This window comes from Neopelma chrysocephalum, unplaced genomic scaffold, assembly GCF_003984885.1.
Source record: "Neopelma chrysocephalum unplaced genomic scaffold, ASM398488v2 Primary Assembly neopelma1_44, whole genome shotgun sequence".
NCBI lineage: Eukaryota > Metazoa > Chordata > Aves > Passeriformes > Pipridae > Neopelma > Neopelma chrysocephalum.
The window spans coordinates 789,433-815,630 of record NW_020897703.1 but is presented as its reverse complement, the minus strand read 5'-3'; the positions used below and the strand labels follow the sequence as shown (position 1 = coordinate 815,630).

Genomic DNA, 26,198 nt, shown 5'->3' with positions numbered 1-26,198 from the left:
CACCAGTCACCCCAGCGTGATTCTGCGTTGTCCCAAGGAGAGTAGTAAGATCTTCTTTGTTAATTCTTTTAGTTGACAGACCTTGGGCTACTGAGCGGGATAATATAATATATATATATATATTATTTTGGTTTTTGTTCTTCCCTTCCCCTTTCCCTGTGAAATTATATATATATAAATATTTCAACTGTATATAACTGTAAATATAAGTGTAAATATATTTATATACATTACTTTGTCTCTCTCTCGTTTTCGGTTCTTTCGGTTTTTTTCCCCCTCTTCTCCCTTGGTTTGGGGTGGGGGGGGACTCCTTGTGGTGAGGTTTGGAGACTTGGCAGGGAGCCAGCTCCAAACCATAACAGCCAGCTATAACAGGAATTAACCTGTCAAATGGAGGGATCTGGTCATCCTCCCCTGCAGTGGTTCCATTCCCTCTGTTTCCTAGGAATCTCTCGTCCTGGCATCAGAGGGGGAAAATGACCACTTTCCTGTCCATTTTTTTTCTGATCGCTTTCCCATTTTCCAGAACAAGTTCAACACAGAAAACCCATCTGAATAAACATCATGGCATAGGATGAACTAATACTAATGTTTATTTATTACATTTGTCTCTCTCTTCCCTTTTTGATAGGTCTATAAACCTGATAATCAATACACTCATTAAACAGCTGTGCATCTGACCCAAATACAACATCATGTGAAATATATACGCAATAAAATCTAAATCATCATATAATTCTGAGAGATTATGAAAACCTAGGCTGTAAAAAGATTGCACCCCTCTCCATCTCCCAGAACGATATCCATTAGCCTCTGGGAACATTACCAAGCAAGAGCAGAGTGAAAAGTTGTACAACAGAAAACCAGCACCTTGTTCAATATTTCCAATTAAAATCATTAGTAGAAAATAAAATGTATAACTGTATGTGAATTTACAGACCTGGATATGTTCCTTTATAGAAAATGATCGTTGTAGATTAAAAGATAAATATCTCTCCAGATGCAAAACCAAAAGCATTGTTAGTTTTATTCTCACAAGATCAATACCAATCATGCACTGTAGCCAACCAGGAACAGCAAATAACAATCAGGAGGTGCTAGATTCAATTATGCTTTAGTGACAGGGATGGTTAGTCAATATCTTCCAACAGCATTTTTTTAAAATATCTAATTTTTAGAGAAGCCTATGATAGAAATCCTTTTGTAAGTCAAGACTTTAAGCAGATATAAAAAGAGAGCACAGGCCTAGTTACCCTTCAAAGGATATTTTTGCTCGGGTTTAGCTAAGCACCAGGAGAGAACATCTGTGTCTAAGCTATCATCATTGACCTCTACTTACATTTGCTGACACGAAAAATTTCTCCCAAACTAGGAATATCCCAAAACTCTCCAGGGCAGGCACATTTCTGCAGAAATAACACAGGCCACTGTGGGGAAACCATATCCTCAAACAGGCAGCCCAGAGCCTGTCACGGTCTGGTTTGTTGGGCAATGGGCAGAGTTCTGTTGCCCTGCCTGCAGACACATCTGCTGGCACTTGCTGCAGAGCCCCTGTGGATCGTCTCAAGCCTCCAAGCCATGGCATTTCTCATGTGGTGTTAGAGGTCTGCATTAAAAATTTCCTATGAGCACAGCATGCAATGGCCCTTGCACACCAACACCCACATCTGCCATTCCTTGGCGGGAGTCTCCCTGAAGTTGCCAAGCAGGCCTTTGCTGCTGGTCTTTGCTCTGCTCGCCAGAACCTCGTTGTGCTGAACTTGCTGAGAAACTCCTCTGTGCACTCTGATTCCTGTGCCAATTCAGGTTGCTTCCACAAAATCTGGCTGCTGCCTCTGTGCAGGAGGAAGCAAGCATGGCAGGAGGGCTACAAGCTGTTGCAGTACCAGACTCCTCAATACTGAGCATTTTTGCACACTTGGGAAAACAAAAAGAAAGGACATTGAGGAGGTAGTGGAAAGCTGTGAATTTTGTTGTTACTGTTCCCACACCAAATTTCTACAAATTTATATGCACACACTGAGCATAGATAAGACAAGGTCTGGCCCCAGGTCACATACAAATAAAGATGGAACAGGTGAGACTAATGTCAAGAGAGTGGCAGAGCTCAAGGCATCAGGATCCCTAAGTTCATACATCCACATACTCACATTTCTGAATGTCTTTCACTTGTTAACCTCCCTATGTATCTCTGGATTTCAATGTTCAGAAATTCTCAAAGGTAAGACAACAAAAGTATTTGAAGGCCCTTTTTTTTTAAAGGCCAACGCAACTAAAAACTATTCCAGTTCTTGACTGCACACAACTGTAGGCAATACTCACCGACCATTGCTGTTACTCAAAATTTTCCCACTGTATGATGATGTCCTGGTTTGGCTCTTTGCCCTGTTAGACTAGCCCCATTCAAACTGAAGTCTTCCATGAGAGGTATTGTACAAGGCAGCCTTTTTGTCTGGAGGAAGAAAGTGGATTTCAGTATGGATGGTTTAACTATTTTCAAAATTAAGTGGGGTAGGGTTATGAGTGAAACTGTTTAAAGGATTAAAAAACAGTAGCAATTATTTGGGAGACAGTTCTCTTCCCTGCAGAAAATTCTGTCATCACCATACCGATGATTCAATATCCTGCAAACAGCCACTGTGGCAGGGACACACAGCTTACTGCCCACCTCAATTTGGCACAGATATATGAAGTCTTTGAAATAAAGCACAGTTATTTAAGAGCAACCTAACTTCTAATTCCCAACCTAGTAATAAACCCCAACTGGCTACATAAGAGACCCAAGTCCAACCCAAATTTTTAAAATAATTTGATTTTGCCGATACTGTAACACGAATGATGGTTTTGCTAATTCATCTCATCATGAAGATTTGACGTACAGCTTAATTTGCTAAAACCCATGTGGTCTGTGGCACCAAAGCCAGGAGCCCAAACGGCCTGTGTTCCCTCAACCAGTCCTCACAGTGTTGCAATACAGAGTCACAAGCACGTGAAACCTGTTTTTCTATACAATCATGAGAACTGCATTCAGACCAAAATGTTTCTGAGTTTACACCTGGCTGCCCTCCGGATTCTGAACTGTTCATTGGCTCTGAGGTTTTTCTTCACAGCCCAGAGATTTAGTTTCCTTTTTTTCCCAACCTGAGATTTGAAAACTGATCACTTGTCTTTGGGAGCTGGGACACACAAAGAAGTCTGTAAACCAACTTTGCATGTATGAACACACAGAACCACGCTAAAATTTATTTAGAAATCAAGAAAACCGTCAAAGCAACCAACCCATAAATTTTGCCATACATGCTGCAGATTAAACTTCTCAAAGACAGTTCAGTTAAGTTTTTTGGCAGTGAAGACACTTCCTTTTCAAATCCTCCAAGTAGAGAATGCTAGCAGAGCCCAAGGACATGATGCATTCCAAACATCCATTCCACACCGGGCAGCTGGACACAAAAAACAGCAGCCTATGCTGACTCTCCACCTGCAATCACGAAATGGAGCTCTTTAAAACGGCTGTCATCCTGTGGGCAGCTTGTCCAGGACTGCTGGTGTGCATACAGGATTAGTCATATGGGTGATGAAGCACAGTATAACTCAAGTGTTTCCATACAGATGAGATATATGCAGTGAAATCAGATATTTGCTATGACTGGGCAGCATCACCTCCCAGTCGCTTGACTGCGCAAACCACTTTTGAGTCATGAAATACCCGACTGACCTTGAAGGGAGGTAGCTAAGGATTTATGCACACGGAGCAACCCAGAACACCTCGGCATGGCGGAATTTTATTTTGACTCTTTGGAAATATGGCAGATCCCTCACATATGATAGCTGCTGCCTCCATTAAACACTGCAACAGCAAACAAATCGTTTGGCCTGCCATGAGAACCCAGAGACAGCAATCATAAAAAATAGACCTCCATTTACTTGTCAGCAATTTGCAATGTCATCACGTTTTGAACAAGTCAGATCTCTCTATGTTGCAGCTGGTACAGGACAGAAGACGATGTAAAAGTGAGCTGGAAGACACAGGATAAGAGTCCCAGAGGGTGTGTGATCACCTCTGGAGAACCAGGCACTGCTGGTTGCAGGCAGCAGGTTCCCAAAGGCTGTGCAGGCACCTCAGGAAACAAACATCTCCCATCAGTCCCCATGCAGACTGGGGAGCTGCAAGCACAAAGCCAGCAGTGCTCCATCTTTGCATATAGGGGAGGTATGTCCCCAGCACCGTGCAAACCTTAAGGAAAAGTACATGCAAACAAAGCAGCTGCAGCAGTAGGAAAGAGGCAACAACATGAGATGCATCTCTACCACTGTGTCCTTGATGCTGCCATTTCTTTACAAGGGGGGCATTTCCTCCCCAGGAGGGAATCTCCCAGGAAACACTGATGACAAGAAAGCTCCCTCCCCTGGTTCCCACTAGGAGGGTCCTCCTAGAAAGAGGTAATTAACTCTGCAGCCAATTCAGTACTTAATTCGCACAGGGAAATGTCAGGTGGAGAGAAAATGGCTGTGCAGAGAAGTTATAAAAAAGTTGTAAAAATGTTGAAAATCCTTCAAAGACAAACCTCAAATAGAACCTAAGTCCAGAAAACAAAGCCACCTGAAGAAGAGTAAGGGGAAACGTTCCTAGTAATTTCCATAATTTTTTTCATTACTAACTAAAAACATCCCAAAGCCAGAAATTTTGAACTATTTATCCAGCTGCAAGAAGAGTTGTTCTGACTGAAGATTACACCACAGGAGCCCGCCACAGGGACATACATCTGGCACTCTGATAGCCCAGGAAGGCAGTGCCATCTGCAGGGCACGGAAAGTGCTCGAGACTTATTTTTTTGAAAACCAGTAAAACTGGTTGCTGCGGTAGGGGAGCGGTGGAGGAACACTTTCCCCCTGCAGAATGAGGGCTGCCCAACAAACAAACAAGGTCACAGTTTTGGAAGGAAATAAGTAGAAAAAATAAAAGATCTTTCAGCAACGAAAACAACATGAGAGAGATGTCACTACACAAGGAGCAAGGGACCCTTCAAAGCACTGAAGTGAGGAGAAGAAGTTAATTTTGATCTCAGATAATCTCATAAGTCACATCATCACCACTTAGGGAACAGAGGACATGGCACCTGCATAGGAAAAACAGGGAAACCATCTCTTGACAGTTGCAGCAGCAAGGATCTCGAGCAGCCTTCCAGGGAGGGTCAGAAATCAACTCCAGAAAGAGGGACTGCAAAACACAGAGTTTTACGTGTTTACCCACAAAATCTACCAAGTTCTCTATTTGTATACATGCAATGTTTGCATTGCAGAACAGATTTGGGAGGAGAAGGCATTTCCTGGAAAGGGGAGACTCACCATACAGTGTTAGTATGGGAAAATGACTGGCTGTAGGACTCCTACACCACCAGGATGAGTGTAACGGTGCATGGCGAAGGAAACATTTATGGATACTTTTCTTTTTCTGCACTAGTATACAGCTTTAAACTCTTTGTCTTCCACCAGGCTTTTGTTCCAACTTAATCACCAAACAGTTGTTCAGCCTCCAGTGTATTTAGTGCCGAACACTAAAAGAACAGATCTTTTGTTTCTTTCACAACTTAATAGAAAAACAGAAATAGAGAAAAATATATCTGCTGCCATGTTGCTATCAGGAAAAAATATATCTACTCATTCTGTATTCTCTAAGTCTACTGTCCTGTTCAATTTTGCATTTCAGCTTTCCGTTGTTCTTTAGGGAATGTCTCAGATTCAGAGATCTTGGAATAGTGAATCAGGGTAGGGAACAATTTCTGTACACAAATTCACCCAGCTGAGAGCGGTGCCAAGATTGCAGACTGAGCCAGAGGGCTGCAACAATCAGCATTCTCCAACTGCAAGGACTTGAAAAAGACCTCTAGTAATTGCAGACTAGTACACTGTGTTCACTACCACATTGGGCTGTCCACCAGCCAGGTTACTGTATAACTGATAAGATAATGCACCTCAAACCTCTTGTCATTTGCAGTTTTGCCCATTTATAAAAGCCAGTCCAACATTTTTGAAAATACTTATGTGCAAAAGCAGTTTACTGTTAGCTGAAGAACAGAGGTTAAGCTGAAAACCAGCAACGAAAGAGTTCTGTTGCTGTGCTGTGCAGCAGCAACCCACAGTAACACCAGTTTATTAATTCTGGCCTACAGAGCTCTTTGAAGTTGCAGAAAACCATTGCCTGAAAATGCTATTATTTTATTGAAATCAACATCTGTTGTTTTCAGTGTAAGCTATTCACTGTCACAAAACAGCACCCGAGCATCCCTGCTGTCTGTTTATGAGAGAATCACCGCCTCTACATTAACATTTGTTTACTCCCAATGCCAGAGTAACTGTGGCACCAAGAGGTCAATACCCTGCCATAACATCTCATCCCATTACCAATGAATCATGCTACAAGGTGCAAATTACCACTGGCCCCACACATGAGCTTGACTAAACACAGCCTCCTGGAAGCAAATGTTGGTGGGCTGGGAGCGGCAGGCTCGACACGCCTTGCATATGCTTCCTGCTTATCTCCACAGGCAATTAATAGGATCTCTCTTGAGTGATGGGTTTTTGATGGGCTGGGAGGATGGGCTCTTGAACACTGCACAGTGGCTGAGATTTAATTACAGGGCCAGACTGCCACTTTGTCAGCAGGTGGAGGACGGGAGGCAGAGGAAAGTGGGTGCCAGACAGCTGCCCAGGCTCCTGCTACCTGTTCCCTCCACCCCACTGAAACACTGACTCCCCCTCCCATGCCACAGTCCCTCTCACCTCCACAACAGGAAAAAAACCCCAAACTATGTTGACTTTTTCAAAAAGGCTGCTAAGCCACAACAGTGCCCATGGAGGCTGTTGGGAACTTTTACATCACAATCTTTGGGAATCAGACCCAGGCAGACACAGGTACGCAGGTACTCCTGCTGTTTCCATGGAATCTGAGAGGGAGCTGCAGTATTTTGAGGCAGGAACAGTCTCTGTCGTGCCTCTCTCCAAGCAGAGGCCCATGACTCCTGCATCATCCCACCTCTTCCTCTGCCTCAGCAGAGAGCAGTTTGCTGACAATCTCTGGGGATTCAGCAATACGTGCTGAGGTAAAGTTTAAGCTTGGGCACATTCTCCCTATCCAGGAAGAAATCTAACATGGAACTGGGGATTGTTTTTCTCTATGACTGAGAACCAGCCATAGCCTTGTTTACCAGTCCTCATTTTTTATTACCTGTCCAGCAGCAAACAGTACATGCTGCCTGCCCATTGTGCCCCAAGAAACACATGAAACATGAATGACTTAACCCTTCTGGTGAAACAAAAACATCCAGGCCAGCCATAAGAAAAGGCTGTTCATTACGAATTTTCATCTTCACAATCCAAGGCTTGAGGTTTTTTAAAAATATATTACAGAGGTTGAAATGTCTGGCATACCAAATGAAAATAAAAGTGAAAAAAAATAATCCTAACATGAAAAAAATTAAGCAATGTGACTCATGACAGGCACCAGATGCAGCCCCGTCACATTGGTTTTGCACTGGGGTAAATACACTGACAGCTGTAGAGATTCTAATCATCCCTATTTATGTCAACAATATCCAGACAGAATGGAGCATATGTAGTTTTCAAACTGACATTTTCAGCCAGCTCCTCCCAGCTGCGTTTAACTGGATCCAGAATTAAGTGTTGTCAGACAGTGCACGGGAAATTCACTCTTCTGAAGGTGTGCTAACACTAAAGCAATATAACAAGCTTCTACATGACTTAGAGGTGCGTTTATGTGCTCATTCCTATCTATCAAAATACTTGTGAAGGCCTCTCCTCCTGCACAGCAATTTACGCAAGCACTAACACACATAAGTTAACTTACATTCAGGACTAGCTCCAATAAAGCCAATGATGCACTCAAATCAGAAACAGAGATAAACCAGCACAAGATGCAGGGTCAAAAGCTGACCCTCACCACTTGTCTATCACTTGCTGAAATCACCAGGCTCCTAAGCACGCATGGGTCGAATGTTTGTGCTCAGAATCAAACATGTATGAGGAGAAGACAACTTGTATCTTTGCACCTTTTGTCTGGATGAATGACCAGGTCCCAAAGGAGGGTCTCCAAAGCATGGTCAGTGACAGAGGATAACGTGCAAACCTTACTGTGCAGGTCCCTGTCATTAACTCAGCAGGGCTGAGGGTTAAACAGCCTCATCACCAGCACATACTGCATCCAGTGCAGAGAAATATACAGCAACACTTAATTCTTCAGAAACATCCAAGTTTGAGGCCTCTGCTGACCACAGCATAACAACGATGAACTAGTGTCAACCCAATCCATCCAGTCAACTCCAGCTGGGGAACTTCTTAGTTCAGCAAGACAAGGGGTGGGAAAGAACTTCACTAACTATCATTTCCATGCAGCAGTTTCCAGAAAGACTTGCTTTATCAGGTCTTCATCAGAGAGCTTTTGATTTTTGCAGGATCTGAGTATCATAGGAGAATCAACAAGTAATAAACCAGCACATGCCAAATCCTCAATTGATGGACATTAGCTGGGAGGGGAGGTGGTTTGATTTACATCAGAAATGTCAAGACTAGCAGGCTAGGGCACACCAGGCTACGTTCCTCCACATGTGGGACATCATTTACAAAAATTAATAAAGGTTACATTTGAAATCAACAAAACTGAATGCCACCAGGGTTTTCTACACCTCTTCACTTGCAAACAAGGAGTCAAAATGTATTCCAAGGTCCAATTCATTCTAGCTAGCACCTGCTAATCAGAAACTCTCCAACAAACTGGCATTGCTGTTTTGCATATGGAAAAGAAGACATATGCACGTGCTTTGCTTTGCTACCAGCTTTCTGCTGCTGTACCCAGCAAAAGCAGGAAAAAAGGAACAAAAATCCACAGCACTGCTCACCTAGCAAGCTCGCAGCAAAAGGCATCAAAGCTGCTTGGGCAGCTGGCCAAGCAGTAGGAGCTATGAAGCTATGCAGGGATAAAGTGGCAGTAGATGTTTTTGAACACATACCCAAATGTTTGAAGTTTGTATCCTCTTGTTTGGATAACCAGCTACTTTTTTCACTTTCTTCCACCTCCTGTTAGTAAACTGGGCCCTTGCACTTCAGCAGAAAACCCATCGACATCCTGGGCATGAGCTAGGGCAGGGCCATGTCCCTACTCAATATGGAGTACCTGGAAAATCTCCCTTTGCATGAACATCATGGGAAATGTGGAAATCTGAAAGTTATAGCTTTAAAAAGCATGAAAGTCCCCCACAGATGTGAGAGGCCACTAATCCTACCCATGCAGCAGGAACACTCTCCAGCCCTAAAGCCCTGACGTGAGAAACTTAACCCCCCCACTGCTGATGGTGGTGGTCTCTGGGCTGGTGGAGAATGACAATGTAGTCTACAGGAAACGCAAAGAATGGCAAACCACGTAGGATCTAAACATGTTACTTCCCATGTGCCTGCAGGCAATTTGTGCCGTGGGGCCAGGAAGCAGTTCAGGGCAGACACAGCGGCCCCACAGTGGATATGGAGACAGGCAATTCAGCAGGTGCTTTCTCACCTTCAGCTGCATGGCACAGACATGTCCTACAAATGGCTCACAGACCTGCTTTCTTTTTTTTGCTGTAGCTTTATCTATTTCACCTTCAGAGCCTGCAGCTAATGAGCAGTGCCATTCTATCATTTTTATAGAGGCACTTTCCTGTGGGCCATTAAAACCACTCAGTGACAATCTCTCAACAGCTTCCAGTGGGGTCTGAAACAACCACAGATGTCTGAAAACATGACACTTGATTCCAGACACATTCACAATGGATTTACTTTATTTTAAATAAGTTTACTGAAATTGATGAAGTGTTGCTCCAGATTCACATGGAGCACCAAGTGAGGCCAGCTCTGTGTGGCTTTTCAGGCAGTGATTCATACTGAGTGAGTCCACTTAACTATGAAAACATCTATTTTAAATTACTAATTTCCATGACAAATTAAAAGCTGTTCATCTTAACACATCCTGGCTGAAAAATCATCAACTGATTTAGCCACAACAGCAGAAGCCTCTTTTTAAGAGCCATACTTCCTCTCTACTGACATAGCAGGAGACTAGGAAAAAGCATCACCAGTGATAGGCTGCCTCATTATGAAATATTTGAAACTGAATACTTTTCCCTGGAAAGCTTTGGACTCTATGACAGACCATAAGCAATGTCCCTCATCTTCCGTATCCGCAGAGTATCCCCTCAAAATTAAAGTGCTGCCAGGGAATTCAGAAGGTTGGACTGCAAAGGTCAGATACTCACCTGGCATAAATCAGCACACCTTCATTGACTTTCATGGAAGTACAGGTGAAAATCTTGTTGGAAGAGATGTCTTCATGCGTTGCAGAGAATGGTGCCCAGGAAGCAGATTGTCAGCTGGCTAAAAGCAAATTTGTTCCACAGAAGTCACTGCCAGATGCCTCAGAAGTTGATGGCAAAACTGACAGTGACTGGCATGGACATGCTCTGACCCCAGCATGCTCTGCTATCAGAAGTGAATTTTGTTTGTGGCCACCTATTGCTGAGTGGCAGTTTGTAATTTACTCCCTCAAGCTTCTGGGTTGGTAGAAGAACAGCAACAGAGCAGTAAACAAACATGCATGCAAGTTTATCTGACTTGTAAGCTTGAGGAGAGCAAAAATATTCTGAAATGAGAAGACAAAAGCTGTATTTACCCAAGGTTGCCCCCACTCGGTTTCTGCAGGATCCCTTCAGCTTTCCTGCTCTGGTACCCAACCTTGTGTGGTGCCACTAACAGGCACTGACTTCAGCATAGTCCCTGGGTCATCCTCTCCTCACCTGCATCGCGCAACAAGGAGGCAGAACAAGAGGAGATAGATTTGAGCTCCCCTCTTGCTTTACAGCCCCAAGGGTAAATGCAATGTCATCATTTCCAGAAGACACAATCCTTCCTGTTAGAGAATCTTGCTTTAAAATACCACTATCAAGTAATGATCTTTGGCCAGGAATGTTGTGCAGCCACCTAGCAGAACCTGAGATTGTGATAGTGGGGCTGATTTTAAGAAAGTCCCCAGCCACCTTTTGAACATGTCAAACCGAGAACCCAGAATTTAAAGCACTTAATATTTGTCAGCCTCTTCAAAATGCTGGCCCTTGCTTATTAAGGAGTATAGCTGTACAAGAAAAGACAGAAGCTCCTCAGGGGAATGATTTGATCTTCAGATTAAAAAGTCAAGAGCCCAGCAATATTTACTTATTTGGCTTTTAAACAAAGTTTAAAAAAAAAAAAAGGGGCCATGGTTAGCAGCAGCAAGGAATAAACTTCTCATTAGTGGGCTGTGCCAGATTCTTTATCTAAAAATAGTCTGTTCAGCAGCTTTGAAAAAGCATCATTGTGTTTAATTGAGATGCCACAGTATATGCAAAAGAACAATCAGGAATATTACCTCTCTATTCTGCAATTTCACTTGTCAATTGCTGAATCTGATCTAGGTCTAAAACCACTTTGCAATATTAAAACTAATGGGCTGAGTTAAATGCAGAATTTGAGGATATGAAGGGGTTTCTGCAATCCCTCTCTTTTCTGGGAATTTCTCAATAAAAGTAGAATCAGCATCAGTTAATATTAATTTACACAATTAAAGAAGCAATCAGGTAATAGGCATAGCACATGACCAAAACAAGAACCTTACAAGAGCATATGACAAAGCTTGAATAAATCTAGGTCTGTACTAATAAAACCCAAATAAAGAAACCTCCCATTTTACTTTCTAGAGCTACTCCAGTGGAGAGTAACAGAGGTCTTGCTCAAAGCTTAGAGGTGAAAATTGCTGCAGGAGATGGTTATTTCTGTGTTATAGTCATTTGTAAATGATGATTTCATTTGTGAGCACAGAGGTTGATGTGGTAAAGTAAATAAAAATGCTCTTTAACTGCACCTTTCTAAGGGCATCAATACTTTGCAACATCAGTGTCTCTTTCATTGAAGAAAAACTGCAGGTCATGTTTCAGCTGAGCAGTCCTTTGCTGACATTTCCCAGCTCAAGGCTCTAATGGACAGAAAGTGGAGGGAATTTTCATATACTTGTTGCTGGAGTGAGCTTTTGTATAGAGGATTTCAAGATGTCACATAAATATTGCAGGATCTTATTGATTTGTGGAATAGGAAGTATACATGCAGAGAGCAAAGAAAGTCCATTTACACCACTGGCTGGTGGACTAGCAGCTTTACTAGAGGAACTTCCTAAAAGAATCACTGTCCTGTATCCCTGGCCCATAAGTTTTCCTGTAAGAAAGGGCAGTATGGCTTGTCACAAACACACATCAGCCGTGGCAGCATTTCCCAGGTAATTGAATTAATCTCCTGTTACAAACATCTAAAACAGCTTCACCAGAGCATTTGCATTCTCAGTAAAACCTGCAGCACCTTCAAATATCTGGAGCTTATGTGATTTCAAAGGCCTTCCTCGGGTGACTTGGATTATAGGTTTTATCATGAATGGGGAAAAATCCATTTTCTTTGTAAATTCTAACAACAGAGATGGCTGGGACAAGTAACGATTGAAAGGAGATGGGTGAATGGGATATATGAGAATACTAAATAGTTGAGAAACATCCCAAATACATTTGTGCAATTATTGAGCTTCAGGAATGTCATCTGCCTTTATAACACTCCTGAAAAAAATCTGGTTTATCATCTTTGGAGTAGTACAGCTGTGCTAAACCTATCATGTTATACACCCTACCAAGTGAAGCACTGTCTACAGGAGAGCAGACAGGAATGTACCAAAGGGAAGGACATGTAACATCCCACAACAACAAAGGGTTTTGTAAATGTGTACCAGTGCTTTGTTGAGTGGAAAAGAATGACCAAAATGGGGTTTAAAATGCCACACTGATTTCTGGCACAGCACCAAGCTGGCACATCTCCTAGCTCTGTTCAATCTGGTTCTTTATTAGGCTGTGCCTGTACTGTAATTAACGATTATACAAGATACTATCTGGTTAAATCCTCCAGCCCCCCATTTTAGAATGTATTTGCTGCATTCTTCATGTTTCTTCTGTTCAAATGAACATCCTTTCAGGGTCACCTGAATAGGACTGACACCCAGCTTATTGCTCAGAGACCTGAGATATCAGGGCCTGTGCTCAGTTGCCTCACTCTGCTGCCCCACTCAGTTGTCTCCTTTGCACAAGAGGAGTTAACAGCACTGCAGCACCTGCCTCAATTTTGGTGGGGAAGACCAGTTTAACAAAAGCACAGTTGAACATTGAGATTCTTTGCCAAATTGGATGCAAAGGAAAAAAGACAAATATTTTCTTCCTGCTCCTACAAAGATATGACCATGGAGAAAGATTTTACTGATGGAAATTTGAAGAGCCCTAGAAACTATCACTATCTATAGCAAGGGTAGTTGGAGGCTAAAATTAATTATGCTCTAGAAGTCACATTTTTTAAAGAAAATCTCCAGGATCAAAATGTGCTAAAACAAATTGCAAGAATATAGAGCATGGCATATCAGGGACTGCACCATTTACTAATCTGCACTATAATGTTCCCCACGAGGTAATATAAACTGTAAGAATCACCAGTCACAGAGAGGACAACACTTCACGGCATGTTGCAGACCCCTATAGCCACTGGCACTCAAAGTACAGCTATTAACACTCACAGCTTGGGACAGGTTCTGCACTGGTTTGTTTTCCTTGCGAGGAAGACACACTAAACCTGTTTGAGCCTGAGCCCAAATACTTGTGAAAATAAAATAAAGGGGAAAAAATTTTACGAAAAGTCAGAATAAACTGCCAAACAGATACCTGCCTTACTGGGTAAGTTGTAGATCAAATATATTTTAGGACACTGGCAAAATTTCAGGGTCAAGGTGTATCTTTTTTGCAATTTCGGTGGCTTATGCTTCAGCAGCCATCAATGCAAAGTGGCAGGCACTCGCTTTCTGAAAGTCAAGCATTTTGGGAGATACCACTGTCTATTAAAAACACATCCCATTGCACATTCTCCTTGTTACAATTTTCTGTGTGTGCCGGTAAGAGGAAGAAAAGACAGTACACATTTTGGATAATTACCAATGCAGAGGCCTTTCACCCCAGTATCTTTTCAGTGTTTTAGTACAACTGATGTCTAATGAACTTGTGCATGACCTTCAGAGGTAGCACTCCAAGAATGCCTTTGGGTCTCATTCCTGTTATATACCACATTTAAGCACAAACATGACAAACTAATTATAATTACAATATTGCAATATAGTGTTTACAGAAAGAGCCAGATTTACTATTCAGTTCTGAGGACACACATAGAGAAATGAGCTAACTATACACCCACCCATCTGAACGCTGACTACAGAGTTTATTCATCCTGGTTGCAAAAATCATAAATAGAACAGGAAGGTGAATCAGAGGGTACCGTTTTATGGCTATAATCTTGTTTCCCTCTTCAGATCAGATGGCTGAGCTGAAAGAATTAAAGCCCATCAGACATCACACCATATGTGTATGCTCAAAATGTTCAGTAAGGATAATACTCAATATATGGCATATCAAATATTTAAAGGAAGATTTTGGAGGCTGCTGTTTCTTATGCATATAACTACGCTAAGGAGCAGGTTTGAAGAACATCTCCAAGTGTAAAGAATTCCTGATTTAAGTGCTTAACTGTATAGCTTAAAAATTTTATCTTCTTTGAGTTGCTTTTTACTAGTTGCATTTAACTTTACAGCTCCAGTTTTGCTTTCACCTGAATTTAAAAAAAAATGTTGAAAGCCCAAGAAAAAATCACTGGTTTTGCTCTGTCTGCAATTCAGTCAGGAAATAGCACACAGGAAAAACAGAATCACCAGTAAGCTGTGATTGCCAGTTACTTGACAGGTGGGTTTATTACCAGACATGGCAATTTACAGACACAATCTGACATTTTGAAATGCCTGTTCTCATACTGCTGTAAATTCCTCGCTGCAACTTACATTACATTTAGGAAACAATTCAGAGGGGTCTAAAAATCAACGTGACTCCAGCTGCTTCAATATCCCTTAAATCAAGACTATTTCATGTTAAGCAAAGTGTCAATGAATCTGAAGAGCTGGTATTTTGAGAAGGAGCAGTTTCTCTCATGCCCTGCAGAAAGACAGGAGGGAAGAAGGTTCCAGGCCTTCCTCCCAGCTTTCAGTTCATTCAGCTCTCTGCATAGAAACCAAATGCAGACCTTAGTCACCCTGAAAGTATCGGGGTGAAATCTCAGCATCAGCACCAACAGCCTCACTAACTGCAGTGGAGCGGAATTTCACACCAAGCAATAATGTGAGAGAGAAAGGGAGCTAATAGCCAAATGTGTTTTGGTGGAAGAACCTAAGTATACCACTATCTGGGGGTAAAAAAAGGCCGAGGATTCATGGATACCTTCTATTGCATTGCACCATCATTTATTATATGAAATATTTTTTGCATTATATACACACTTCACTATCATACTTATAATATCCTATTGCATTCAGCTCCACTGTCTGGCAAGTACCTACAAAAGACCCACAGGAATTGGTGTGAGAAGTGGCAAGCTAAGATTTTTTCATTTCATAGTTTTGGATCACCACATTCCATTACCTTGTCCTCTCCTGAGGAAGAAAGGTGGAGGACTCTATTGTCCTTCACTTGTGCTCTGAAAACATCATGGTGAGACTCAGCTTTTCATTTGCACAGCACCCAATGAAACAACGCCTGATGCCTTGGCCCTTTGTGCTCCACAAACCCTCCCCAGTTACTGTCTAGTGGGCGTATTTCATCAGCAGCTTTACGAGAGCCAGCATCACTGACCTCATTTGGCATAAGCAAATAAAGTATCAAACATATAAGGAATATCTTCTGCAGCCAGCATCTGCCTTAGCTCACTGCAAGGCATCTTCTGACTGTCTCTGGGACAGGGGGAGGCAGAGGAGCTCCCCAGGCTTGAGGAGAGGCCTGAGGCCTTGGGCAACCTTAGACCTGCAGCTCCCGTCAACTTCAAGGTGATCATTATATATCCCTATGTCTCTGTTTCCCCTCTATAAACCCATGAGAGCATTTTCCTCCTCCAATGCACTTTCTGTCTCACCTGCTTTATGACTCAGGTTCCTCAGAAAAAAGGCACCCCTTTATGTGGCAGTTGTAGCACCACTCCAGTATCACTGGTACCCCAGGGGATACTTTAAAACAAATACCAATACAAATCTTTACCAAACAATTGGCAGAACCCCTACCAGGTACCAGGAATGTGCTGCAGATACTCCCCAGTGCTCCCTAGACTTCCCCAGTAAAGTCAGAGAAGATGAAGTACTGTGAGCAGAAGGCAACAATTATTATTTCAAGGTAAAAGCCAAGATGCCAAAATTCGCCTACCTGCCAAATGAAGAAGAGATACATTTGCACATTTTTCTAAAAGAACATATACGAAGATCTGAAATGTGCAACTCCCAGGACTGCAAATTATAAAGCACTTTTTGCTTTTCTTGTTTTCCTTTCATCTGAAAAAAAAAGGATTTTAAACACAAGTTCTTTGCAACGAAGGTCAGTGTGTAAAACACTGCTTTCTGCCACAGACCCAAGAGTCCCCTGAAAAAGGATCCTAGAAATAAATACGCCTCTGCAAAACCCTCTGGCTTTGATAAAATAACATTTTGACTGAATTGTTGTTTTACCCACAGTGTTCTCACTAACTCCATTCCAGCAACAATTAAGAAACATTACATCTCCAATCCTGTCTCCTGTTCTATAATCATCATAAAGGATCTAAAACAAAAAGACATAGCCTTTTTTGTTCTTTTGTAAAACACTTTTAAATCTGCATTCTCACTTTATAGTACAGTTAGAAGCAATTTTATTAAAGTATTTATGATTATGAAGGGCATAATATGAAAATGATCCATCTCTCATTTTTCTACTGATTCATAATATGACACAGGAGTTCAAGCAATGAAATCACCAGCATGCCAGTGTCAAACAAATGAAAGATGTCACTTTACCCAGCACGTGGGCACCTTATGGATTTTCCTGTTGCAAAATGCCCCAATGTCAGATGGGGCTGAATGGAAATGCGATTGCACAGCACAGTTATGAATTGTATGAGTACTGCACAAGCATGGAGATGGCACTCCTGCACTGAGATACTCATGTTTTATCCTGACTGTGAAGGTAGAAGATGTTCCTGCACCCCCCAATCCATTTCTACAGCAGAATATCCATCATGTCATAATTAGAAAATTGCCCAGGACTAAGGTGACAGTGTTTCATGCATGGGCAATTTTCCTGTTCATCATTTCCAAGATTCAAAATTGGACTTGGGCTGCCTGATTCCAGAGCTCTGCTGTTCAAATGCTAATTACAGGAGATATTAATGATAGCACTACTGCTACTTTGTAAAGCAAACTGCATAACACTAGGTAATGAGCAATGAATGTGCAATCAAATCTGGAAGAGAGGGCGTTTCCAAGCCTTTAAACCTCAATATATTCCACAAACAGAATCAAATTCACAGTCAGAAACGCAAGACACAATTCCCTCAACTTTCACATGAAAGTAGATGTTCTCATTCCCTCGGTACACCTCTGGGGCCTCAGACAAGTAAGGTGATGGGAGGCTGATACATGAAAAGATTTGGAAGAAGTGGTTACTTGCCCACTGTGTTACAGTGCAGGTCACAGGCAGAAGCTGGATGCAGCAGAGCGACAATGCTGCTTTAATGGTTAATGCACCTGACAGACAGCTTGGAGTCAGTGTTTCTAACCAGTTTTTAACTTCTTGGAGTACTTCGTTTTCCCTGAAATGCAGAAATGAAAATTGTATGGCCAGTCTCCGCGAACGAAGATTTTGGGAAAGGTCTTTTACCTTTCAAGCCTGCGCAATGGATTTTTTAGGTGAGACGCAGTGTGTGCTGAACTGAGCCCACCCTTTAATCCTAAGGTTCATCTGCCGGGGCCAAGCGAGCTTGGACAATGGCAGTGAGGTCCTCAGGACGTAGGTTTGTTTAGAGTGACCTTCTCATAGATGGATGGCCTTACAGGGCTGACGAGCTCCATCTGCCCGGTGGAGTATCCCTGACCAGGAATCGAACCCGGGCCGCGGCAGGACCCCTGGTGGTCTAGTGGTTAGGAGAAATGAAAAATGATCTAGCTGATTGCCTCTTGTACATTTGATTCCAAAGGATTTCCTTTGGAAATGGCTATAAGGAGTGTCAAAGAGGCTCAAAACTTCCAGGACAGAAGCCAAAGCACCATCTGGAACGTGAAATGAGGGACAATAGCCCCCCTGGATAGCAGCTACAATAAAATGAAATATCATTACACTTGTCACACAGCTCTTTACACTTCCTTCTTTAGTGGTGATTGCTAAGAACCGCCCTGAAGACAAGGTGACAAGCTCAGATGAAACTTTTCAGCATGCCTTCTAAAACAGGGATTGTGTTTCAGCATGGGGCAGGGGGCTTTATGGTCTTGTCTGTGTTGACAAGACTCACAAGTCAAAACACATACAAGAAAATAGAGATGAAGACCCGTAAGCAGGAATCCCTCCAATTTTCTCCAGTTTACTGGTATCTGATGGAAACCAGGAAAACAAATGCAACTATTTTTCATGTGAAAATCAAACAAGCAAAGCTTTCTTCATTCCTAGAAACAAATAATATGTGTTCAGCTTCCATACCACATTAGATTTTTTAGGGATCTGCACTCTGAAGAAAGAACACAAGGAATTCCTGCAGTATCCAAGCCAACGGGCTTACCTTTCATGGGGAAAAAAAAAAAAGAACAAAAGAAACCACAACAAATGACAAGCTTGGTATCCCAATATTCACATAGTAATGCTTTGCTTTCAATGCTTGCTGTTCTGTTTTCATTGTGTCATTTTTTGTTAACATGTATTTATGCACACTAAAGATTACATAAAAGTCATTTGGCAAAGATAACACACAGTAGGATTTGGGATAATCCCATCAGCTTTGCATTTAGTACCCAGCTGGAAAAAGGGACAAGATCTACAACATCCTTTCTTGTTTACATAGTGTAATTTCTTTTGAGCTTTCTTGCAAGTGGATTTGCTGGGAAACATTGCTTTCTCTCCAGTAAGGTCAGCTTTCATCCCAGTCCAAAAAGTTGTGTGACCACAGACAGTAAGGGAGATAGACTAAGGTAACCTTAAAGGCCAGGGCCTTTTTCATTTCTTTCCCTGTACAAAACAAAACCCAAGTTTCTGACCACTTTTGTAAGTCATGTGAGCAACATTTGGCAGAATAAATACAGAATTGTGAATTCACAGGCTCACAAAGCACTGTTCTGATGACCTGCAATTAGGCCTCAGGAGAGTAGGAGACAGGAGAAGAAAGAAAAAAAAGGAATAACTGATGTCTTAAGAAGAAAACAACGAAGAGAAGCAGAGAAAAAGAAGACAGAAACAGATACTGAAGTCAATTCTAAGTTATATTAAGTCATCCTTTCAAGAGCACCAAGTCTTGGCAGCAAATTAGAGGGGATCATGGTCATATGAACAAGGAGCTTCTGGCCACTTACGCTTGGGCCAGCACAGAGATTGTCCTCTTTTTACGTGACAAGCCTCTCTGGGGGGCTCCTTTGGCCAGGTTTGGCACTGCAATGCCTCTGTGGCAAGATTCAGCTTCTTGGCAACGAATCCTACTGATGTTCAGCAGCACAGCAAGTGATCCCCCCTCTTCCAGAGAACTGCAGGGATGTCTCCAAGTGTTACATCTCACATCTACTAGATCATGGGACTGATCTACATTGTTAAAGAAGTGAAAAGGTCCCAGACAGCAGCAGTTGAAAACAAGCTATGTTCATTTCAGGGCTCCTCTGTCTGGAGAACACCCAGCTGAAACCAAATCACACTGGCATTTTATAATAAAGCCACATCAGAAAACTACATATAAGCTACATCTGGCTATATTTTCCCAGAGAAATAAACTGCATTTTTTCCTCAGGCTACTGCTCCTCAGGATTGTTTCAAGGGTTTTCAAATTACATGAGTAACTACATTCTTCTAAGTCTTTGCCTCCTCTTCCTAATTAAAACATCTCTCAGGATTATCAAAGCAGATATATTAGCATACTGGGCCAACTGCCTTTCATTCTTAACAGTTCTCTGCATACCCAGAGAGAAGGACAGGGAAAGGGAAAAAAAAAATAAAAAAATTAAAAAGAACAGAGAGATAGGCTCCATTCTTTATATCAAATCAAATCTGCTTTAGCAGGTCTTTTCTGAGTTCCCCCTATCCTTACTGGCCATCACACTATTTTACAAAGCTGTCACCATATGTGAGATACTTCGCTTCAGGGTGAAAATTATCGAGATGAAAGAATGACTTACTCCAATTCTATCAACCTTGTGAATCATTCATGTTCCTTACATGAATCACAGCCAGCTGCACTACCTGTCAGATTCTGGACCTAAGCTTTGTACAATGTAACTTTTACCAATGATCATTCAAAATATTCTAATAACCCCCTTTCAGATGCACACACCCCAAGATAAAACAATTCAGTGTATCGTTTAGCATCTTGCTAAAGTGCCACAGTTTTAGCTGAAAGCTAAACAGCCTTCTCTATAACGCAAGGACTGGCTTTGTTTATAATTTTTCAAAAGCTCCATCTAAGGGTAAGTCAGCATTCTCCCCTGGGCTTTAATAACAGCAGGTTTTAGATTCTTAAATGAAAACTGAAATAGGTGAAATCCAGAAGTAAGTAAGCCTGTACCTGTGATCAGATTATCAGAGTAATAAATTATCAGATTATCAGCTATGCAAAATCGCATCTAAAGCTCACAAAAATTGCTAAGAATGCTCCAAGTTCACCTTGTGAACTATTTAAACTCAATTCAGCACAATCTGGATGAAATTTTACGGAAAATCAGTATTGAAGTATGCCATGCACACCTCAGTGTCTCCCCTTACAAACCAGGTGTGTATTCTCAGACCCAATAAATTCTCTCTTCAAACAGATACCCCTTTGTGGCTAAATAAGATGTTTTATAACTAGGCTGCTGTCACACTTACATGCCCCACCAGGTCAATTCTGCCCTGAGGCTTTTGTGTTGGTGCTGGATCCGTTGTTCCTGCCAGCACAGGTCTCACCAAGGCAGAGCAAAGCCAGCCCATATTCAGCTACCCAAACTTTTACTGCAGTAATGGGATTACAGTGAGGATTTGTTCAAAGATGAAATAAAGCGTTCGTTTAAAGCCATTAAAAATAGTTGCCTTGCTGTCAGATTATTAATCGCCTGTCATAATATTCTTACAGGTGATTATAAAAAGTATATTTCTGTGTAGTCAGAACGCCCTTCTGTCAGTGCAGTGAATGAAGAGCCAGCAATAGGAACAGTCCCACAGCACAGAAACACTGCCACCTCCTGATCACCGGACAGGCAGCTGCCAAGGCACACACAGTGCATGACAAGCAGCGGGTACTTGTTTTAATCTAAATGCCAGTGATGTTCTCTAATTTTTGTCTCACATTTTGGGCAAAGGCACACATTGTTCAGCTAATGTAGGATCATTCACTGAGCTGCAGTAACCCACCTTAGTGCCTGAGCTCTGTCAAACCCAATCTCTTTCCTTTCAGGCACACCATCTTGGTATTACATTGCTGCTACACCAGAGACATCAGCAGTTACTCCCACTACCAACCACAAAAAAAAGCAGATTTAGTCCTGGGAGAGCATGGAAAGATGTGGTGTGAAAAGCTACAAAGCCTAATATATTGTCTTCATGCAGAAGTTGTTGCTAAACTTCACATAAAAGCATAGAGAAAGCATCATGTCCTGAGCCAGTGCCGGTGCCCAGCCCCACTGCTGGACCGAGAACCCACACCCAGCCCTGCCTGCCAAAAAGCTTCACCCCCAGATCCCTGCAGTCACAGGCAGGCAGGACCTGGGCAGCAACTCTGTGGAGAGCATAAAACACAGTGTTCTGGTGCACTCACTGGAAATGAATAATTTCTTTTCCCTCTGATTAATACCAATATGATCATGGCAAGGGCAAGAGTATATTTTATGCCTGGGCTGGTTAAATTTCATTATTATTTTGCAAGGCATCTGGGTCTATGACTGAGGCATCCCTGTATTCATTACACTTAAGAGGCATAAATGAACACTAGAAATTTGAGAGTTCTGGTTCAGTGACAACAAGAAATTTTGTCAACAGAACAAGTGACCTGTTCCAAATTTCTGGTTATGATATATGGTAGAAAATGTAAAATAAAGTAAGGAATATTAACAGACAACAGCTATATTAAAATAGTATGTCCTTGAAATAGAGAATAAAAGAAAAATGTCATTCACTTCAAGTAAGACTTCTACTTTATCAAAGACTATGTTAGACCCCATCTCCCAAAAGTAGTTCTAAACAAACACCACAGATTCAGCTCCTGGAAGTCTGGGTATTTTTGACATACTTTGCCATGCCCCACTTACACTGGAAGCAGCTCTCAACAAATGCCCCTAGCACCTCATCGTGGGCAATAAATTCACCAAGATTCTCGTTCCCAAACATTCCTAAACTTGCAGACCAAGCCCTTTGGCAAAATGGCTGGGCAAAAATGTTGGCTCTTTAGAAAGAGGAGGAGAATGCCCCTCGACTCAAAAGCAGTGTTAGCAAGTTGATTTGAAGAGGGCTTGGAGGGAAAATGAAGTTTGCTGACAGCAACCCCCCCAACATCAGACATTGCTGCTGGAGGAGGGAAACGACCAGAATCAGAGACACTTTTGCCTCCTCCCAGGGCAGTTTTCTGTGCCCTGGCTGGGCTGCTTGCCCACCAGCTCTGTCCCCTAACACATCACCCAAGGAAAGCCCACAGCAGCACTGAAATAACCATGGAGCAGTCCTGACATGGCACAGCTTGCTGGGGGGCTATTTCACTTTGGAAAAACATTTTCCCCTATCCTTTTCTGCTCAGAAAAGTGCCCAGTTCTGTCTTATCCCACAGCCTCTAACACCCACAGGATGAGGTACCATTTTGTGCCTCATTCTACTAGGAAAGGGGGACCCATCTTCCCGGTCCTGCAGTGAGAAAGTGCCCGCCGGCCGTAAGGCTGACTGACCTGCACGCTTGTGACTTTGTAATTCTTGTCTCCCTCCTGCACTTCCATTAACTCATCTGGCACTACAGCAATCATAAAGAATCCCCAGCCTTTTCACTGTCCTGCAAACAGCATCTGGGGCTCTGACACGGTGCAGCTGCAGTGTGGGTCCAGCAGCCCCTCAAACCCACCCTGAAATGAGGGACCCGTTGTGAAGGGACTGACTACGATGCCATCAAAAAATGATGCTGCTCTTCCCCACCTTAAAGAAGTAAACGCTAATGAGAAGCAGCAGTGCCATTTTGTCAGATCCATGTTATTAGTCAAACTGGTAATTAAATACCTTGTGGAGGTCTACTTACCTTTTCCGTGAACACACACACAGAAAGTGGACTTTCAGCCTTTTCTGCACATCCACGATGTGAGGGATCAAGGAACAATCTTGCAGGTTGAAGCAAATGGAGGTCAAACCACTTATCTAACTGAAAAAGAATATTAAGGTCTGTATGCAGAAGGGGTTTGGGTTACTAAAAAAAATCTTTGGGCTGATGAGATGTGGCATAATGACTTCCAGTGAAGCTGATCTTTACATCAAATTGAATTTAAAAATAATTTGCATTTGTGGTTTTCTTTTTAAAATACCACCGTAGTCAACACTGGGAGAAATGATTTAGGCAAGCAATAGGTTATTCGTGTCTTCGAGACAAAAGAAGGCACTTCTATGGATTTCTGTAGCTAAGCATGACTTATCAGGCTCCACAGAGGCCTTTGTGGATGAAATTCAGTAACCACAGTTGCAGAGGGTAACAGTACATGGTCTCTGTGGGCTGCAGGAGCCATGCACTGATGTCATGGAATCACAGAAAGGTTTGGGTTGGAGGGAACCTTTAAAGATCATCTAGTCTAACCCTCCTGCCATGGGCAGGGACAAATGCTCATGTACATGTACCCAGAAACACTTCCGAAGTGCAAACGAATTAGAACTGGTTGAATTAGTCTCTGTGAATAATTTAGCTGCTACATTTTGCATTAATTGTTGAATAATTTATTCACAAATACATTTTCTCAATTATTTGACCTCTGCTGCAAAGTAATGAATGTTATTTGGCAAATAATTTACTGTACAATATTTATATGAACACATTAATTCTGAATATATTTCCCTATTACCCCATTACTTCCAAATTCATTGTTTGAGTGATCTCAGTATAGAGAGCAGGCAGCCATCTTTTATAAGCCATTTCTATTGCCTAGTCTGGTTCATTCTAATTCAAATATCTCAGTACACATTCCAAAATATTTCAGCCTCTTCTGGGCATATTCCCTGTGGATAAAGCCTGGAGACCTCTCAGAATAAACACAAGTGATGTGCAGGCAGGTGCAGACATGGGTAGATGGACCAGGGGGAACAGAAAACATGGGAAATACTCAAACAGAGGTATGGCAGGGAGGGGAGGGGGCTTGGAAGCCATGTGTGAGTATTCAGAATTTCACTGAGATTTGACAGGACTAAACATATAATTCCATGGCTCTTGGGAAAACCATAGCCTTTGCTGAAATACTTTTTATCTCTGTAGTACAGTGATACAACTTACTCTTTATTTAAGCACCAGGACAGCAGACTGGGCACAGATGGAATCATAGTCTAGAACATGGACAAAACCTATGCTGCTTTACCAACATCATGTTACTTGGGTCTTTAGGATGAGCAGGTGGGAAACTGGCTGGAAATACATGAAACTGGCCTGAAATGCATGTAATAAACATAACCTCAGGAACCTCTCTGAAAATATTTGCTCTCTCTACTTGGACATGAGCAACACACCAACACATCATGAAGGAATAGTGCTGGATTTAACTCTGCCTTCAGGTCAGCTACAGAAATAGAGAAACAGCAACGTGCTTCTGCATATGCAAATAGGATGGAGGAGCATTAAAATCCCTAAACAATACATACTTGAAAGGATATTTGGTTCACTGATTAATGGCAAACACATAAAACTTACTTTCTTCTAACCACGCTCTCATGACTTGCAGTCCAGCAGTTTTCCTAGCGAAGAGCACCAGAGGAGCACACAAGCCCTGTGGCTGGAAGGCTTCACATGAGTGTTTTGCTGCAATTCACAGAACTAAGCAACACAGCAGCAAAGCCAGGGATAAGTTCTTCAGGATTTCATCACTCTGTACTTGACACTTTTTAATTAAAAGCTGAAATATTAGAAAATCTTTACTGCTGAATTTGCTTAACCAAAGCAAGAGTCCCCCGCTATTTTCAATCATACCCACATCTTATTTTTTTCTAGAGGAGGATAGTATATTTGACATAAATGTTTAACAAAAACCATCCATGTAAATAGGAAGACCGGCAATTTTGAGCCCCTTCTCTATTTAACCAACCAAAGTGCTCATTGAGCTGTCATTGGTGTCCATCTGGGACAAGGAATATAATCAAAGGGATTCACAGCCTTATAAGCCCCTTTTCAGGAGCACGACATGTGGGCACATGCTTGCAACAAACTCCTTGATGGCCTACTGTTCTCTGCTGGAGAAGGAAGCACAGGAAAACCCTTCTACTCTGTAACTTTATACCACCATTGCAGGTTGAAGCATTGCAGACTGAAGCACGTCGTGTGAAGAGTATAAAGAGGAGACAAAGCACTGTGTTCATTTGGGATGATTTCATCTCCTTCACCCATAGAATAAAGGATGATTGAGTCATGACCACTATCCTGCAGTGATCATATATATTCTCTGCCATTCTTGTTCCTTTTTCATGCTGTATCCTGAACACAGAAAACCAATTTTGTCTTGCCTGAATTTTGGGTTTCTCTTGCCTGAGTTTTATTAGAGAAGACAGCCAACGCTTCTTAGGAACTGAAGAGTTCTCCCTGCCTTCCTTCAGTTTATCCCTTTTTTGTTTGTTTGTTTGTTTTCCAAATGTAACTCTTTAAAAAAATTTTTCACTTTCCTGTGGCAAACAAAAATCAGCCTTTTTGGTGAATTCTCATCTGGAGAAGGTTTGCTCATACACTATCTAGAGCCATGCAAGACACAGCGAGCCATAAAATCTGTAGACTGGTCATGGAAGTTCAGTCAAGATGATTTTTTTTCCTGGGAATCCCCTCCAATTCCAATAACA

General features: G+C 42.1%; 1 protein-coding gene across 1 annotated transcript in view; it reads right to left on the bottom strand.

The window, feature by feature from the left end:
• Positions 1-26,198, bottom strand: part of CPS1 (carbamoyl-phosphate synthase 1) — a 330,044-nt gene that overhangs the window by 92,454 nt on the left and 211,392 nt on the right. The window contains exons 45-47 of the transcript XR_003533439.1: positions 23,422-23,541; positions 16,383-16,507; positions 2,323-2,452 (exon numbers count right to left, since the gene is read on the bottom strand). The gene's annotated coding sequence lies outside the window, so the exon portion shown is untranslated. The remainder of the gene's footprint in view (positions 1-2,322; positions 2,453-16,382; positions 16,508-23,421; positions 23,542-26,198) is intronic.